This window comes from Cebus imitator, unplaced genomic scaffold (assembly GCF_001604975.1).
Source record: "Cebus imitator isolate Cc_AM_T3 unplaced genomic scaffold, Cebus_imitator-1.0 Scaffold175, whole genome shotgun sequence".
Taxonomy (NCBI): Eukaryota; Metazoa; Chordata; class Mammalia; order Primates; family Cebidae; genus Cebus; species Cebus imitator.
Genome location: NW_016107490.1, coordinates 157,417 through 178,044, shown reverse-complemented (window position 1 = coordinate 178,044; position 20,628 = coordinate 157,417).

Below are 20,628 nucleotides of genomic sequence, written 5' to 3'. Positions count from 1 at the left end.
AATGGCTGGCTGAAATTACAGAATTTGATACGTGTAAGTGAATGCGGCCCATCCTAATGAGGACAGACAGAGGATTTAGGGTTTATTATAGCAAAGGACTTAGCAACTTGCACTGAAATTTAACAGACTCAGCCAGGCAGAGAAGTGGGAAAGCTTTATGGTGAAAAAGAGAGAGAGAGCTCGCACTTCAGGTATGCTCTGCTTGGAAGTTACTGGTATGAGGTAATTGAAAGTGCGCACACTAGAAACAGAGCATCCTATGTGATTGGTTTGAGAGCCTATTTGGCTTTCTCTGGCTGGTCCTAAGTTGGACACAGAGGAGACTGGGGAGGATAGGGAAGCTAGGAGTCATTTACCAAGTTCTGATGATTCTGGGATGATTGCTGAAGAGCTTATGGTCTGATTTCTTCAGGCTGGTTGCTGAAGAGGTGGTGAGTCTGAGATCGATTGCCATAAGTGACATTTTACATTTTGATATTTAGTTTCTCAGGCATCACACAAGCCTAAGTTTGTATCATGACTTTTTTTTGACAATTTCATAATCTTAAGCAAAAGTATTGCTCTCAGATCCTTAGTTTCATTACATGGAAATAAGAATCATAATATTTACTTAGTGGAATCATTGTGAGGACAAAATAAAATTTAAAAAGTAAAAGAATCAGTACATATTTGTGTTTGTGAATTTTTTTGTTAATTTTTAATTTTAATTTTTGGTGAGTATATTTGTGAGGTACATGAGATGTTTTCATACAAGAACACGGTATGTAATAATCACATCATGTAAAATGGAGTATTCATCCCCTCCCAAGCATTTATTCTTTGTGTTTCAAACAATGCAATTATACTCTTTTAGTTATTTTAAAATGTAAAATTTTGTTATTATTAACTATAATAACCCTGTTGTGCTATCAAATATACTTCTTCATTTTTTTTTTTCTTTTTTAGCCATTAACCACCTCTCCCCCTGTCCTCCCACTACCAGCCTCTGGTAAACAGCACTCTACGATACACGTATTCAATTGTTTTAATTTTTAGTTCCCACAAATAGGTGAGAGCATGTGACATTTGTCTTTCTTTGTCTGGCTTATTAGCATAGTGACCTCAAGTTACAACCATGTTGTTGCAAATTACACGATCTCTTTCTTTTTTGTAACTGAATAGAGCTCCATTGTGTATAGGTACTGCATTTTCCTTATCCAGTCATCTATGGATAGATACTTAGGTTGCTTACATTTTGGCTAATGTGAACAGTGCTGCAAGAAATGCGGCAGTGCAGATATCTCTTCAATATACTGATTTTATTTCTTTTGGGTATACAGCCAGCATTTGACTGCTGGATCATATTGTAGCTCTATTTTTAGTTTTTTGAGGATCCTCCAAACTTCTCTCCATAGTGAAAAGTTGTACTGATTTACAATCCTACTAACAGTGTGTAAGGGCTTCCTTTTCTTCACCTCCTCAGCAGCATTTGTAATTGACTGTCTTTTAAATAAAAGTGATTTTAGCTGGGATGAGATAATACCTCATTATAGTTGCTTTTTTCTAGTGATCAGTGATGTTGGGCATCTTTTCATGTGCCTGTTTGCCATTTGTGAATCTTCGTTTGAAAAATATCTATTCAAATATTTTGCCCACTTTTTAATCAGATTATTATTATTATTTCCCTACAGAGTGTTTTCCAGCACAATTTTTTGGAGACTGTCTTTTCCAGTGTATGTTCTTGTAAACTTTGTCAAAAATAAGTTTGCTGTTAAGTGTGTGATTTGTTTTTTGGTTTTCCATCATGTTCCATTGGTTTATGTGTCTGTTTGTATGCCAGTACCATGCATTTTTGGTTACTATAGTTCTGTAGTATAATTTGAAGTCAAATAATGTGATTTATTCAGGGTTTTTTTTTTTGTGTGTGTGTGCTTAGAATAGCTTTGTGTATTTTGGGTCTTCTGTGGTTCCATATAAATTAAATTTTGTTTTCTATTTCTGTGAACAATGTCTGGCATTTTCATAGGAACTATATCAAATCTATAGATTTGTTTAGGTAGTATGGACATTTTAACAACATTGATTCTTCCAATCTATGAACATGAAATATCTTTCCATTAGTTGGTGCTCCCTTTAATTTTTTTCATTAATGTTTTATAGTTTTTATTATAGAGACCTTTCACTTCTGTGGTTAAATTATTTCCAAGTATTTAATTTTACGTGTGGCTATTGTAAATAGGATTACTTTTTTATTTCTTTCTCACATTGTTCACTGTTAGCATATAGAAATACTCCTAATTTTTGTATGCTGATTTTGTATCCTGCAACAAAATGATGAATTTGTTTATCATTTCGAATAGTTTTTTGGTGGAGTGTAAGTTTTTACAAATATAAGGCCATATTATTTGCAAACAAGGATAGTTTGACTTCTTTTCCAGTTTGGATGCCCTTTATTTCTCTTGTTTGATAGCTAGGACTTCCAATACTATATTAAATAATAGCAGGCATTGTTGTCATGTTCCAGATCTTAGAGGAAAATCTTTCAGTTTTCCCCATTCAGTATGATACTGCCTGTAGATCTGTCATATATGACTTATTGTTTTGAGGTATGTTTATTCTAGTCCCAGGCTTTTAAAGTTTTTTAATTTTTTTTTGTTTGTTTGTTTTAAAAAGGAAGAGATGCTGAATTTTATCAAATGCTTTTTCAGCATCAATTGAGGTAATCATATGGCATCTGTCCTTTATTTTGTTGATATTCTGTAGTACATCAATTGATTTTTGTACATTGAACCATCCTTGCATCCCTGGGGTAAATCCCAATGGTCATAATGAATAATCTTCTTAATATATTGCTAAATTTGATGTGTTATTATTTTGTTGAAGATTTTGCATCGACGTTCATCAGCGATGTTAGCCTGCAGTTTTCTCTTTTTAAAATGTGTTTTGGTCTGGTTATGTTATCCAGGTAATACTGAATTCACAGAATAAGTTTGGAAGTATTTTCTCCTCCTGTACTTTTTGGAACAGTTTGAGAAAGATTGGTGTTAGTTACTCTTTAAATGTTTTGTAGAATTCAGCAGTGAAGCCATCAGGTCCTGAGCTCTCCTTTACTGAGAGATTTTTGTTACAGTTTTGATCTCATTGCTTGTTATTGGTGTGTTTAAGTTTTAGATTTCTTTAAGATTCAATATTGGCAGGTTATATGATGTCTAGGAATTTATATATTTCTTCTAGATTTTCCAAATTATTGGAATGTTGCTCATAGCAGCCAATAATGATCCTTTGAATTTTTGTAGCATCAGTTATAATGTCTTCTTTCTCATTTCTGATTTTATTTATTTGGATCCTCACTTTTTTTCTTATTTAGCCTGGCTAAAGTTTTGTCAATTTAGTTTAACTTTTTGAAAAGCTAACTTTTTGTTTCATTGATTATTTTTTTGTATTGTTTTCTTCAATTTTATTTATTTCTTCTCTGATATTTATTATTTCTTTTCAGCTACTAATTTTGAGTTTGGTTTCCTCTTACCTTTCTAATTATTTAAGATCCATTGTTAGGTTGTTTATTTTGAGTTTTTCTTCATTTTTGATGTAGGCATATATACCTATAAACTTCCCTTGTACTGCTTTTGCTGTATTCCATAGGTTTTTATATGATGTGTTTTCATTATCATTTGCTTCAAGAAATTTTTAGATTTCCTTCTTAATTTTTTCATTGACCCACTGGTCATTCAGGAGAATATTGTTTAATTTCCATGAATTTGTATAGTTTTCAAAATTCCTCTTACTGATTTTTAGTTTTATTCCATTGTGGTCAATGATATGCTTGATATTATTTCAAATTTTTGGAATGTTTTTAGACTTGTTCTGTGACCTATCATATTGTCTATCCCTGAGAATGATCCATGTGCTGAGGAAAAAAAATGTGTTTTCTGCAGTCTTTGGATGAAATGTTCTGTAAATATCTATTAGGTCCATTTTATCTATTGTTCAGATTAAGTCTGACGTTTCTTTGTTGACTTTCTATCTGAAAGATTTGTTCAATGCAGAAAGTGACCTGTTGAAGTCTCAAGTTATTATTTTATTGGGAGCTACCTCTCTCTTTAGCTCTAATAATATTTGCTTCATATATCTGAGTGCTCCAATGTTGGGTGCATATATATGTAAAATTTTTATATCCTCTTGCTAAACTGTCCCCTTTATAGTGACCCTCTTTGTCACTTCTTACAGTTTTTCCCTAGAAATTTATTTTGTCTTATATAATTATAGTGACTACTGCTCCTTTTTGGCTTCCATTGACATGGGATATATCTTTTGTCCCATTATTTTTAGCCTATGTGTGTCCTTGTAGGTGAAGTGTGTTTACTGTAGGCAACAGGTCATTGGATATTGTTTTTTCATCTATTCAGTTACTCTGTATCTTTTGATTGGAGAGTTTAATCCATTTACATGCAGGTTATAATTGATAAGTAACAACTTACTCTTGCCATTTTCTTATTTGTTTTCTGATTGTTTTGTCCTTCCTTCCTTGCTTCCTTCCTTCCTTCCTTCCTTGTTTGCTTCCCTGCCATGCCCTACCCTGCCCTTCCCTGCCCTACCCTGCCCTTCCCTTCCCTTCCCTTCCTGTCTTCTTTTTAATGCAGGTGAGTTTCTCATGCAATATTATTTAGTCTCTTACCATTTTTTTTTTGCACATCCTTTGTATGTATATTTATAACAAATCTTACTGTACTCTGTCTCTTGGAAAGCTGCTTTAGTTATTATTTTTGATTGGTTCATTGCTTGGTCTTCTACTTAAGAGTAGTTTTTATTTATACATCACAACTATAGTCATAATATTCTATGGTGCGTGTGTGTGTGTGTGTGTGTGTGTGTGTGTGTGTGTGTGTGTGTAGTTACTATTACTGGAGAGTTTTGCACCCTCAAATGATTTCTTGTCATGTATTAGCATCTTTTCTTTCTGGTTTAAATACTCCCTTTATCACTTCTTATAAATTACATCTGGTGTTGATGAAATCTACCTTATTTGTTTGGGAAAGTCTTTATTGCTTCTTCATTTTTGAAGCATATTTTCACAGATATACTATTCTAAGTAAGTTTGTTTTCTTGGTTTTGTTTCCCTTCAACCCCTTAAATATGTCTTTGTAGACTCCTCTTCTGGTCTATGAAGTTTTCACTGAGAAGTCTGGTGCCAGACATGTTGGAGCTAAATTGTATGTTATTTATTTCTTTCATCTTGCTGCTTTTAGAATCTTTTCTTTATCTTTGAACTCTGAGAATTTGATTATTAAGTGCCTTGAGGTAGTCTTATTAGGGTTAAATCTACTTAGTAATTTATAACCTTCTTGTACTTGAATGTTGGTATCTTTCTCTAGATTTGGGAAGTTCTCTGATATTATCCAATGGAATTAACTTTCTACCCCTATCTCTTTCTCTACCTCCTTTTTAAGGCCAATAATTTAGACTTGCCCTTTTGAGGCTATTTTCTAGATCCTGTGGGCATGCTTCACTGCTTTTTATTCTTTTTTTTTGTCTCCTTTGACATTGTACTTTCAAGTAGCCTGTCTTCAAGCCCACAAATTCTTTCTCCTGTTTGATTAATTAATCAAATCAGAGTCTCTGCTATTAAGACACTCTGATGAATCTTCAGCATGTCATCACATTTTTAACTCTAGAATTTCTGCTTGACTCTCTCAAATAATTATAATTTCTTATTAAAATATCTGACAAAATTTTAAATTTCTTTTCCATGTTACCTTGAATTTCTTTGAGTTTCCTCAATGTAGCTATGTGGAATTCTTTGTCTGAAAGATCTCATATGTCTGTTTCTCCAGGATTTGTCCCTGATGCTTTATTTAGCTCATTTGGTGACATCCTGTTTTTCTGCATGGTCTTGACACACGCAGACATTCATTTGTGTCTACAGATTGAAAAGTTAGTTATTTATTGTAGCTTTCTCCATTTGGGCTTGCTTGTACCTACCCTTCTTGATAACCTTTCCAGTTATTTAAAACAACTTGAGTGTTGTAACCTAAGCTGTATCTACTATAAGAGGCACCCAAAACTCAGTAATACTGTGGTTCTTGCAGACTCATAGAGGTACAGCCTTGATAGTCTTGGACAAGACCCTTAAGAATTCTCTGGATTACCAGGAAGAAACTCTTTGTTCTCTCCCTTCATCTTCTCCTAAAGAAACTGTCCTGAGCCACCTGGAGCTGGGGGTGAAGTAATAAAAGCAACACTGTAAACATCAACACTAGGCCTGTGCTGGGTTAGACCTAAGTTAGCACAGCACTGGGTCTCACAAAAGGCCTGCCATAACCACTCCCTGGCTATGGCCTACTTTCATTTAAAAATGTAAGGTTCTACAATCTACAGGTGGCAAAGCCAGCCAGCCTTGCATTCTTCCTTTCATGGTTGCAAGTTCCCCTAGGCCCTGGGTGGGTCCAGAGTTGCTGACTGGGAGTTAGAAAATAAATTCAAAAATTTTAGAAGTGTATGTGGTGTTCTATTATACTGAGGCTGGGCTGGCAGTGAAACCATAAAATGTAGTTTTTCCCATTCTCTCTTTTTTCCAAAGGCAGAGGAGCCTCATGCCATGTCCACCACCACCACAGGCCCATGGGGAGTACTGCCAGAATACAGTCAATGTTTCCTTAAGGCCCAAGGGCACTTCAGTCAGCTTGTGGTGTGTGATGCTTGGCCTCAGACTCACCCTTCAGGGCAGTGGGCTCCCGCTGGCCCAGGACAAGCCCAGAAATGCTTTCCAAGAGCCAAGTCTTGGAATCAGAAACCACAAGAGCCTGCTTGGTGCTTTATCCCCACTGGGACTGAGCTGGATGGCACATAATGTATAAGACAAAGTCACCTTTACTTTTACCTCTGCTTTCCTTAAGGGAAGGAAGCCTCATCCTGTAGCTGGAAATGTGCTGAGTCTCACCTGAAACCAGCAGGTCTCAGAGTCTCACTCAAGGCCTTTGATATAATACTTTGTAATTGCTGTTTGTTATGCAGGGCCCAAGTGCTTTTCATTTAGCAGGTAATGAATTCTGCCAGAGCTGGAATTATCCTTTCAAGGCCCAGGTCCCCTTCTAGCCAAGTATGTGTCCGGAAATATTATCTAGGAGCTAAAGTCTGAAAGCCTTGGGACTCTGACCAGTGCCCTGTTCTGCTGTGGCTGAACTGGTATCCAATACATAAGCTAAGGTCATCGCTCTTTTTTTTCCCTCTCCTCGAGTGGAGGGAAGGGGTCTCTTTGAACCTCTGAGCTGTATAGCCTGCGGTTAGGGAAGGAGTGATACCAGTCCTCTTCTAGCCTCCCTGACTAGTGTCATAGTGACTTATGTGTCCCCTGACACCCTCCCCACCAAGCCCCCTGTCTCTGGGCCCCATTCAGCACAAGGACTTGCCTAAGAATTGCAGTCTTTGTGGTCTAGACTGCCTTTCATGTTTATTCTGTTAGCCAGGGCACTTTAGTGCAAGGCTGTGGGAACCACATTTGGACTCCTGGGACCAGAGACTTCCCTCTGGCTAGGGGAGGTTTAAATGCTCCCTCTTTGGGTGGGCATCAGCTGAGTTTGGTTCAGTTTTGTTTTCTATTATAATAGGAAGCAATAAGTTCAATGTATCACAATTGCTGCACTCTCCCTATAACCAGGGCACAGAAATGTTCTCCACACCATGTGGCTGCTGCCAGGAGATGGAGGAGGGGTTGTGTCAATGATTCAAGCCTGTTTTCCCTAGTCTTCAGTGTCTCTTTCAGCAATATGAAGTTAAAACTAGGTACTGTGAGTGCACACCTGATTTTTGGCTCTTATAAACGTGCCTTTTTTAATGTAGATAGTTGTTAAATTGATGTCCTTTGCAGGCGAGGGCGTGCAGGGGTGGGGGGACACTCAGTGGAACCTTCCATTCTGACACCTTGTTCTGTCCCTCAACTAGATATTTTTAACATAGTGACCAATCAGCAAATAAAATCTCTGTTGCTGTTCTTATGTTATGCTCTTTTCTAAAAGTAGCACCAATAAGACTTTTTTTCAAGTCGTCACACTTGAAAGCAAGAGGTTATTGTGTTTAATATTAATAAAATGTATAGATACTGATAATGTAACATCAAACACTCCACTCTCCAAACCTTTTCGTATCCTTTCTTTGAATCACTGAGACACTAGAAATGAAGCAGCCTCTCCTTTCTTTCAGGAATTTGTGTGAAACTTCTGTCTTTTTAATTCTATGCTAGTTCTTAGGTTTCTAGCTGCCTGTTCTACATTCCACTCATTTAATTAATCTCTTTCTTTATGAGAAGCCTGATAGTATAAGGAAATTTATTTTGTTTTATAGTTATAATTAATTCTTCTGTGATTTACTAATGTATGATTATGAAAGTTACAAAAGAAATAAACAATGTGAAATTATATTGATACTATATTTTTCTTTGCCACAGCAGCATTGTGTTAAGATTCCATTGACTTATCTACACTTCAAACACTCTAACACAATGTAAAATGAGTCAAATGTCAAGTTCAAATAAATTTATATTCTTTCATGCTCCCCTAATAGATTCCAGCATATTTCCATTTTTTCCAAACTCTCAATTGTTCTAATTTTTGAGGAATATTATTTTTCTTTCACATAAACCTCTCCTCCAGAGTCCTCCATCCCTTGCCAATTCTAGACTTATGGAGCATAGATTGTGGCAGATTTATCATCCATGAATAATTCTCTCTTCACTACTCTCCTGAGATATATTTTTTACTGCTTTCCTATTATGTCTTCTTCCTGAGTTTACATCTCTAAGTAACTTCTTAAAATAAAAAAAAGTGTCCTTGCATGTCTAAAAATGTTTTAATTTTTTTCATTTTTTTTGGCTGTAGTTTTTACTAGTGAAGTGGCAACATCAACAATATTATGTAGGAGCTTTCTTAATGAGAAAGAAACCCCTGCTTTACCCACTCTTACTAGCCTGGGATGAACTCCACAAGTGGCAGGTGTCTTTTGCACCCAGTTGCTGGAATCTAGCAACATTTTGGTATGAAGAACATAGAGCCACCATCCAAAGACAGAGGAATGTGTGGATGAGGTGGGTGAGATGTGAGGCCAAGAACCACCCTGTTCAGTTTCATTCACTGATTCAGTGACACCCTGGTCCAGACATGCCCTCTTTTCTCTCAGGAGAGCCCAGTTTTCACAACTAGCACAGAAGCTTGAGGTGAGAAAATTTCTGAGTCTCTGAGTCCCCAACCAAGATTTCACTTCTTGATGTCTAGTAATTGCCAACTAGAGTCTCCCACATAGAGGGGATAACCAGTTCAGAGCTTAAGCACTTCAGGCTATCACATAGAGAGGCAGGCACGAGTGGAGTGGAATGGACAGATCGGGATGCCCTGCCTGGGTTTCTGGGACTCACAGTGCTAACCCACCTGAGTGGTGTCTGCAGACCAAAAGAAAATAGGCAGCAGGCAGCATTAGCCCATGGGTCAGAGTTAGCCAAGGCTTGCACTGGACATTTCATTTTCTTCCTCATATTTGCCATGTCCATGTCATGTTCTGAAGGAATTTCTTTTTCATATTCACTTCCATACAATTCACCTTTACATTTCAGCAATTACATTTCCAAGATTACTTTCTTATTGTGTCACTGTTATTTTTTCAATGCCATCTTTGAAAGTTATGAATTAACAGTCTTCACAAATGTCTCTCAGAATAGTAGTTTTCTTTGAACTAGGGCTGTCAGATTAATAAAGGTATAAATAAATACATAAAATTTAAAATTGAAACACCATATATTGCAAGAAACACACTTACACTACTTTTTTTATTATAAGCTATACCCCATACAATATTTGGGATATTATACCAAAAATGTTTTACTTATCTGAAATTTAATTTTAAGTGAGCTTCTTGTTTTTTATCCAGAAAACCTACTTCTGATCCCTAAGATATTCCAGTTTCTCCAATCTACTTTCTATCATCCAGAAAATTATCAAGCTATTTGTCCACTGAAAATTCTCTTCAAATTACCTTTGTCTTTGTAATTTTGGTTTTATTTTTATTCTTATTATCCTTGAAATAAAATTTCAGAAAGAAGAAAGTAAATGTGTGAGGATAGATCTGAATGTTGAAATAGAAATACTATCAAAAAACTAAAATTATAGAGTGGGACTACTCAAAATACAATTTAAAAAAATGTTTAAAAGTCCACGATTTTTAATAATGACATAATGATTTGACACCACTGTGTACCAAAAGTTTGAATTAGCTATATGGTAGATTTTATAATATTTGTCCTTTTCACATTTATCTGAAAAAAAAAAAAGAAAGCTAATATGCCTTTCATCATAATAGTAATAGGGACTAAGTCCAAGGCTGAGAACCCAACTATCTTCCCAGCACTTAACACAGGAATTCTCACAAGGAGTATCAGCAACAGCATTCCTAATACCTTATTAAAGTCATTTCAACCATTATGCAGGTTATGGGCTATCCATGAACACATATCATATTTTTTTTATTCTATGATATAAACACTATATTTTTTCTGAAGTTTAGATCTCATTACTAACATCAAGAGGAAATCTTACACTCTTTCATGGAACAGTATATTGTAAATATCTTTACCTGTACTTATGTCCACATAGACATATATTAATATAAACCATTTTTCTATCCTATTAGAACCATGGTTGTGTTATTTTCTTGGTGATACTTCACAAGATGGTTTTTCAAATTTAAATTTGTATTTTTAAATTGAGAAAGAAAAAAGAGTAGTATGTGAATTTGGAAATTGGCCTTGCACTTGGAGTAGGCCATGATATTCTCTTAAGACATAAATAATTTCACAAAATATCAATCTCAGACAAGGTTACTATGGGACCAAGAGAAAATGAGACAAAGAAGGACCACTTCATAACCTTGTCTATGCATAGTCAAAGACCCATTTACTGTGTCACCCACACAATGCCAAACACCCCTCTCTTAGCCAAAATGAAAAGTTGCTACTTTTCCAAATACAACCTTATCCTTTTCCTAATCTCCCCTTTGTCTAGCTAAGATTTATTGAGATAACCCATCATAGATTGCTATTGCTTTCTGAAAGCATCCAATCTACAGAAAATTTCTCTACATTCCCCCTCAAATTACTTACCAATTCTAAATCCTATAATAGTTTTTAAACAACATTTTTTTTTTTATGGAGACATCACAGTTCCCCTTGTATGTTCTCCTAATGGCAATGAATAATAAACCCAAATTGAATAACTTCACATATGTTCCTGGTGGTCTATATCTGAAGGGCATTGATAATTGCTATTTAACATGTCTTTTAAATATTATGCTATGGTTCAATATTCAAATAAAATTTTAATATTTACAAACCACCTGTCACTTTTCTGGTATATAATTAAAGGCAATAGGAGTCATCAGATATTATAGATTATATAACAGAATGAGATTGGTAGTGGTTGGAGTAAAGGTAGGCTATGATATGTTGATGGAACAAGGCAAATCCAAAATCTAAATGGCTTAACACTATAACGTTCACCAATGTTATCCTACGTGGATCAGAAAATGTAGTCATTTAGGAACGCAGGACGTTGGAGACTCAGTTTTAACACTTGTCTCTCTTGTTACTGAGTTTAGCAAAATAGAACATTGTGAAATGTGTACAGACTACCAAATCTTCTTACCAGAGGTAACATTTCTCACCTTTCAAAATTACATGACACAGTTAGACTCTTAATTAGTCTTCTGTGAATAATTTTGTGAAATTCACAGGATTATTTTGAAAACACTTAAACTCACTCAGCAGTTTTAACAATGGCTATGACATTTCCAATTTTATCTAATTTTTCTCTGAGGTCAAAGCCCATTTGACTTATTTGACTTTTATTTGACTTATTGCTTAAAGGTGTTTTCTGTTACTCTGCAAATTCATATGTTTATACATTTTCTTCCTTTTTTTTTTAAATACTGGTTGAAAACTGGCCATTTATTTTCTAAATTTTCATATACCTTTTATTATAATTGAAAATAATCCTATAATCTATTACATACTTAGAAGAGTAATCAGAATACTTGAACAGGTTGAGTGACTATTAAAATGGTGAGACTAATTGTTGATTAGATACCAAACATCTACCAGTCAAAATCACTTAACTAACCTTTAGAAATGAAAGTTTAATATCCAGTAATACTTAACTAAATTAAGATTTAAAAATAAAAGGAAACAACAAGACTAAGAAGGAAATTTAGAAATAGTTGTATTTCGCTTGCTTTTGTTTTTTTCTTCCTGTATTCTTTGAAATTATAGTAAATCCTGATGTACTAGGATAGTCATAAGCAAACTTTTTTATGTCAAGGAACAGATAGTACATATTTTAGGCTTTGAGGACTATATGATCTCTGTTATAACCTTCAAATTTGCATTAAAATTCAAAAGCAGTCATAGGCAATATGGTAATGAATGGTCCTGGCTATGTTCCAATAAAATTTTTAAAAGAGGTCATATGTCGGATTTTGCCATCAGCCTGTATTTTGCTGACCACTGTAACAGAATTCTTATTCATACACATATTCATATCTTGCATATTTTGATAAGACACTAATGGCCAAATGTAGAATTGTAGAATCTTTAAACTCTGAGTGTAAGCATGCTTAAGCTGAAGTTTTAATTTTATTACTGAAGAAAAAAGTAATGTATAATCATATAGATAAAATGTGCAATTTGGGAGTAGTTAATATGTGTGTACATTTAGCAACATTTTTCTACTACCCTAGAAGATGTTATTAACCTGATAGTGAATCTTTAAGTTAAATGAGTTCTGTGATAAAGGAAGTATAATATGATTATCCTATACAAATAATATTCAGAGAAACACACTTTGGGCATGCAATTTAGTAAGAGGAGACAAAAAGTTAAATTTATCACCTGTGAAGACAACTTCATCTCCCCATAATCTGTTTCCCTGAAAATGAAAGTTTTCTAGGTGAAAAATATCTTTGCTGGCAGAGATCTTCCTTCAATGTGCAGATCCCTAAACAACAGTATGGTTTTGTACAAATATAAAAAGTTTATTATGTTCTTCTTTATAGATACCAGATGCCTATGTGTCCATAGAAGAGAAATGTGACTAAAGATTTTAAACATATGTGGGAATCTAATTTAGTTGTCTGTGTTATCAGAATGAATTGCTATAGCTGAATAAATTGGGCAGTGAGGCATAGGAAGCATATCTGTTATAAACAATGCCAAAATGATCCAATTAGCCATGTGTTATTTTTAGAATCCTGTCTAATTATACTTCTCCCCGACAGAAATTTGATTTGGAGATAGCATAAGTGATAAAAGTGATAAGTGAATTCTATTTTAATGATTTATTTGATTTAGTCTACACTAATAGCACAGCTACAAAGACAGGTGAGATGGTTTGGAAAATCATAAGGTGATACAGAAATTAATGAAATAATTGTTTCAATGTTAGCACTCCCTAGTAAAATAGAGTATGCAGATGCTTATGACCCAGGAGTCCTTCCAAAAGAAATGATTGTGTTTGTATAGGAGACAAAAAGAGGGATACATTTAGTATCAGGGTTTATATTAGCAAAAGACCAGTAACTAGATAGCCATAAATAGTGGATCAGTTCACTAAATAGTATACTCATAAAAGCAAATAGTCTACTTCAGGAAAAACAGAACAAAACTGCAATTACTTTCATGAATATAAATTTAAAATATAATGGTAAACTAAAGATGTCACTCATATAAGAATACTTATATAATTTCATTTATTTAAACTTTATGAGGAGGTAAAATTCAAGAATATATTGTTGATAGCTGCATATAGAGATGGAAAATGATAAAGCAAGGAAATAATTGGTAGTGAAGTCAGGCTACTGTTTAACACAGAGTGGGTTAGGTAAAGGGATGAGATTGGGAAGAATAGTATAGAAAGTGTCTAAGAAATAAAACTTTCTATATTATTACTTGTCTAAGGGATACATGGGTGTTAAAACGTTATTTTTATAATGTTTACATATTCTTACGGATATTATAGAATTAAGAATAAAAATAGTTTTTGATACTCTAAGCTGTTACTATATTAGGGGTAACTTTTCTTCTATAACTTAATTTCAACTAATTCCTGTTATGTGAGCCTTGTTTTCAACAATTGTTTGCTCCACATACATGCATACACAAAGACAACAAAACCTATATTTTATTCCTTGTTCCGAAACACAATTTCCAATAATTAACAGTAGACATAAATTACCCTCTGTCACAAGACTCAACATAAACAATCAATTTAATCGATTAAAATCACATTTTCTTTAACTAAAATAATTTGTTCCCCTATATGAGCCCAAGGGAATAAACATAGTTAATTTTGTGCAATAAAAGCAGTGAGAGAGGCATAATATATGTAAAATTTATGGAACCTGGCTTACAAACTTTGTGATAAGCTAGAGGGAAGCTTGAACTGACAAAGAAAAAAAAATTAGAGTAGCCATACCAAAGAAAGAATATCACAAATCTCAAGGCTAAATTCCCTGACAAGCAAGATCAAAAGGAGATAAGACTCTACTCACTCAAAAGCAAATATTACATATCTAGTATATTGCAGGCAATATGCTAGTTTTAGTGCAAATATATGTGAGGAAAAATATATGATACTTCTCAAGAAGAAGAATGAGAATTAGTGGCTACTTTCTCCACCAGAAAGTAACCCTAAATAAATTACGTGAAGAAATATAGAATTCAGAAAGCAACATCTTCACCGACAAAAAAAAATATCTATGGAAAGAAAGCTTTTTTGAACTAGAGATTAAATATTCTGGTCCAGTGCAGAGCATTGCTGGGTAAGGGGTGGGAGCAAAAATTGCAGAAGTTCAATTATTTTTCTTCCCCAGTATGCCATGGGACACTTTCTCTTTCTATGTTACTGAAGAAACCTGTTTAATTACAAAAATTATTAGAAAAATCATTCTGGAATAAAAACTTTTGGTAAACAATTAGTATTGAATATCCCTTATACTACTCTAAACTAACAGTGCTGGTACATTTAAACCTAAGAATAATTCCTTTCCCCTGATGCTGATTCTCTCCAATTGTTTGAAGATGGAAAGGAGAGGGAAGGAGTGCTGGAAGAAGAAACCTCAGCACATATAGATTGAAAGCTAAAAATAAGCATAAGTAAGAATAATTGTTATGATAAGAAAATAGAAAAATCTTGACAATATGAAAAAAATGGCCAGGTGGAAATATTGCAATGCAAAATCTAATATTAGGAATAATAAATAGAGTAGCTATAGTGAATAGAGAGGCAGATGCACCTGAATTAGGAGTAAAATGTAAGATCGAGGAACTGTTTTAGAAGGAAGCATGGAAGAAATAGTGACAATCTAAAACAAAGATGATAATATTTCCACAAAGTGAGAAATTTTATTTAAAACAAAAAATATTTATTTTAAAATAAATAAATTTATTTTCTATAGTTAAATTTTCTGCAAGATAAATTTTCTGTAGTTAAAAAAATGAAACCACTCAATCTTAAATAGCTCATAAAATGTCAAAAGAGAGCAAGAGAAAATTATAAAAGAGAAACGCACAGAGAAATTGCAGAACTGAAAAGTACAGTGTCTTAAATAAAATGACCAGTATGAACAAAACAATAAGCCAGTAAACTTAAAAGTAGATAAATAAAAATTATGTGATTTGCACACAAAGTGTGAAAAGGTTGAAAAAGTAAATAGAACTCCTGAAATGCATCAGCCATTATCAATTTGTAAAGCATAACTGTAATTGGAATCTATAAAGAAGAGGAGATAACGAGCTCAAAGAATTTTTTTAAGAAACAATGTCTGTAAGGGTACGGTGGCTCCTGCCTGTAATTCCCACACTTTGGGAGGCAGGCAGATCACCTGAGGTATGAAGTTCGAGACCAGCTTGTCCAGCATGGAGAAATCCCATCTCTACTAAAAACACAAAATTGGCCAGGCATGGTGGCACATGCCTGTAATCCCCACTACTCTGGAGGCTGAGGCGGGAGACTTGTTTGAACCCAGGAGAAAGTTGTGGTGAGCCAAGATTGTGCCATTGCACTCCAGCCTCAGCAAACAAGAGTGTCCATCTCAAAAAAAAAAAAAGAAAGAAAGTGTCTAAAACTGTCCTATGTTTGGTAAAAAAAAAAAAACAAAAGCAGCATAAAAATCTGAGGTACTCAGCAAATCTTGACCAGAATAAAATAAGATGAAAATAACACCGCAACATACAATAGTCAAGTTAATAAAAACAGAGAGAGAGAGAGAGAGAGAGAGAGAGAGAGAGAAATGGGTATTTTGAAAATGTCTCTTTTGAAAATAATAGAGGAAAGAAAACAATGTAATGGTATCTTTAAAGAGATGAAAGGTGGAGGTAGAGTAAGATGGCTGAATAGAAGTCTCCAGCAATCATCCTTGCTGCTGCAGAAATACCAAATTGAAGAACTATCCACACAAAAAACACCTTCATAAGAATCAATGATCATGTGAGTAATCACAATACTTGGTTTTAAGATTATATTAAGGAAACAGGTATTAAAGAGGGTAGATGAAATAGTCTTGAATCATCGACACCATTCTTGCATATTCTATTGGCGACTGCATGGCACAGAGAGAGACTCTGTGCACTTGAGAGAGAAAGAACACAGTGATTGTGGGACTTTGCATTGGAACTCAGTGTGGTTCTGCCATGGTGGAAAGCAACAGAAGGCAGAGCTCAGCCAGTGCCCACAGGGGGAGTATTTAGAACAGCCCTTGCCAGAGGAAAATCACCCATTCCAGCAGTCGGAAACGTGTTTCCAGTAAGCCCCACAACTGCAGGCTAAAGGGCTCTGGGGTCTTAAGTAAACATGAAAGGCATTGCAGGCCATAAGGACTAGAATTGCTGGGTGAATACTAGTTCTGTGCTTGGGGACACACAACTTAGTGAGTCACCAGCTAGAGTGGCCAAAGGAGTGCTTGCACTGTTCCTTCCCCAAGCTTTTGGTTCAGGCACCACCACATTTCCCAGTGCCAGCTGTGGAAGTTGCTTGCAGTATTCCTGGTCCAGCTGCAGCCTAGCACAAAGCCAATGCTCATGCTGAAACCTAGAGCTGCCCCCCCCACCACAACCAGGGTGCCTGATTGTGCACAGTTGCCATACCGCATGCTCACTCACTCATACACTCCTCACCACACAGTGCTTGGCTCGCCTTTGGTAGGCATGTGATCTAGGCCAGTGGCATGAGCTGAGTGCAGCCTTCTGGGCCAAGTAGGTGGAACGAGCCGGTGGGCCTGAGCAAAACTCAGGCAAAGGTACCACCAGACCAGAGGTTTTTGGCCACAAAAGCAACACCCCAAAGATCCTGTGACCTTGGCAGGACACATAACCTGCTGATTAAAAAGCCCTTGGATCATGAATAATCAGCAGTAGTAGCCAGGCTGTATTCACTTGGGTGAGAATCAGAGCCATACTGACTTCAGGTGCCACCCAGCACATTCTTAGCTTTGGTGCCTATGCTGGGAGAGACTCCTGCTTGAGGAAAGGAAGAGAAGAGTAGATGAGGACCTTGTCATGCATCCTGGGTACAACCTGGCCACAGTGAGGTAGATCACCAAGTGGATTTCTGGGATCCCCTATTCCAGGCATTGACTCCTGTATGGCATTTCTATACCTAATCTGGACAACAGGAGAGCCCACTGGCCTGGAATGAGTAATTCTGGACTGACATCTATAACCACAAGCTGACTTAGGAGCCCTTGGGTCTTAAATAAACATCGGTGCTCTGGTGTTCAAAACAGTGACTCCGTTAGGAGGAAACTCAATAAAATTCAAGACTACATAAAAAAGACTAATTAAAAAAGAATCAAGCAGAAATTGTGAAGATTAAAAATGCACTTCGCATATTGAATTATGCGTCAGAGTCTCTTAGCAAGAGAATTGATCAAGCAGAAGAAAGAATTGCTGAGTATGAAGACAACCTATTTGAAAACACACAGAAAGAAGAGGCAAAAGACAAAAGAATAAAAAGAATGAAGCATGTCTTCAGGTTCTGGAAAATAGCCACTAAAGGGCAAATTAAGAATGTTAGAAAGGAGTTATAAAGAGAAATAGCAGTAGAAAAATAATTCAAATAGATAATAACAGAAAATTTTCCACATCTGGAGAATATATAATCTTTTGACTATATAAAGAAGTCTCTTTAATAAATGGTGCTTGGAAAACCATATATCCATACGCAGAAGAATAAAACTAGACATGTATCCCTCACCATATATGAAAATCAAACCAAAATGGATTAAAGACTTAAATCTAAGACTTGAAACAATGAAACTTCTATAAGAAAATATGGAATAAACCCTCCAGGACTTTGGAATTGGCAAAGATTTCTCCAGTAACACCCCACAAGTACAGATAACCAGAGAAAAATTGGACAAATGGGATCACATCAAGTTAAAAAGTTTCTGTTCAGCAAAGAAAACAGTCAACGAAGTGAAGAAACAACCCACATAATGGGAGAAAATATCTGTCAACTGTCTATCTAATACAGGATTAATATCCAGAATATATAAGAAGCTCACATAACTCGATAGGTGAAAACCTAATAATGTGATTTCCAAATGGGTAAAATAACTGAAAAGGCATTTTTTCAAAAGAAGACATACAAGTGGCAAACAGCTATTTGAAAAAGTACTCAACATTATTGATCATCAGAGAAATGCAAATCAAAACCACGGTGAAATATCATATCAGCCCCATTAAAATAGCTTTTATCCAAAAGATAGGCAATAATTAATTCTATAGAAAATGTGAGGGGGAAAGAACCCTTCCACACTGTCGGTAGGAATGTGAATTAACATAACCATTATGGAGAACAGTTTGAACTCTACTTCCACAAAAAAACTAAAATATAGCTATCGTGTGATCCAGCAACCCCATTGCTGAGTATATAACAAGAAAAAAGGACATCAATATATTGAAGAGATATCTGCACTCCCATGTTTATTGCAGTACCATTCAGTATAGCCAAGATTTAAAACCTATAAGTGCCCGTTAACAGACAAATGGATAAAGTAAATACGGTACTACATATACAAAATGGAGTACTCTTCAACCATAGGAAAAAAAAATGAGATTTTATAATTTGTAATAACATAGGTTGAACTGAGGGACATCATGTTAAGTGAAATAAGACATGCACAGAAAGACAAACTTTGCATGTTCTCACTCCTTTGTAGGTGCTAAGAATGAAAACAAACTTACAGAGATTGAAAACAGGATAATGGTTTTCAGAGGCTGGGAAAGGTAGTAGGGGGAGAGAGGAAGAAGTATGGATAGTTTATAGGTACAAAATAGAAGGAATAAGATGTACTATCTGACAGGACAAAAGGGTGACTATCAACAACAATAACTTATTGTACATTTTGAACAACTAAAAGAATGTGACTGGGTTGTTTATAACACAAAGAAAGGATACATGCTTGAGGTAACGAATATCTCATTTACTAACCTGTTGTGATTGTTACACGTTGTATGTCTGTGTCAAAATGCATCACCTATCTCATAAATATATACACCTAAGATATACAGATAAAAAGTAAAAAAATTAAAAAAGGATTAAAGAGATGAAAATCTGTCAAAGAAAAATTTACATTCAGTGAAAATGCTTTCCAAATTTGATGGTCAAATAAAGATAGCTTCACATAAATAAAAGGTAAGGAATTTCTACTATCAATTCTTCACTGTAAGAAATTATGTATAATCAAAAAGCTCCTAGAACTGATCAAAGAATTTTGCAAAGTTTCTGAATACATAATTAATATACACAAATCAGTAGCTCTTCTATACACCAACAGCAAGCAAGCTGAGAATCAAATCAAGAACTCAACCCCATTTACAATACCTGCCAAAATATTAAAATAAAATACTTAGGAATATACCTAAACAAAGAGGTAAAAGACCTCTACAAGGAAAGCTACAAAACACTGCTGAAAGAAATCATAGATGACACAAATGGAAACACTTCCCCTATTCTCATGGATGGTAGAATCAACATTGTGAAAATTACCATACTGCCAAAAGCAATTTACAAATTCAATGCAATTCCTGTCAAAATACCACCATCATTCTTCACATAACTAGAAAAACCAATCCTCAAATTTATATGGAACCAAAAAGAGCCTGCGTAGCCAAAGCAAGACTAAGCAAAAAAGAAGAAATCTGGAGACATTACATTACTTCATTTCAAACAGTATTATAAGGCCATACTCACAAAAAAACCCAGCATGCTACTGGTACAAAAATAGGTACATAGATCAATGGAACAGAATAGACACAACAGAAATAAACCCAAATACCTACAGCCAATTGATCTTGACAAAGCAGCAAAAACATAAAGTGAGGAAAGGACACCCTAGTCAACAAATAATACTGGAATAATTCACTAGCCACATGTAGAATAATGAAACTGGAACCTCATCTCTCACCTTATACAAATATCAACTCAAGATGGATCAATGACTTCAATCTAAGGCCTGAAACTATAAAAATTCTGGAAGATAACATCAGGAAAACCCTTCTAGACATTGGTTTAGACAAGAATTTCATGACCAAGAACCCAAAACAAATACAGCTAAAAA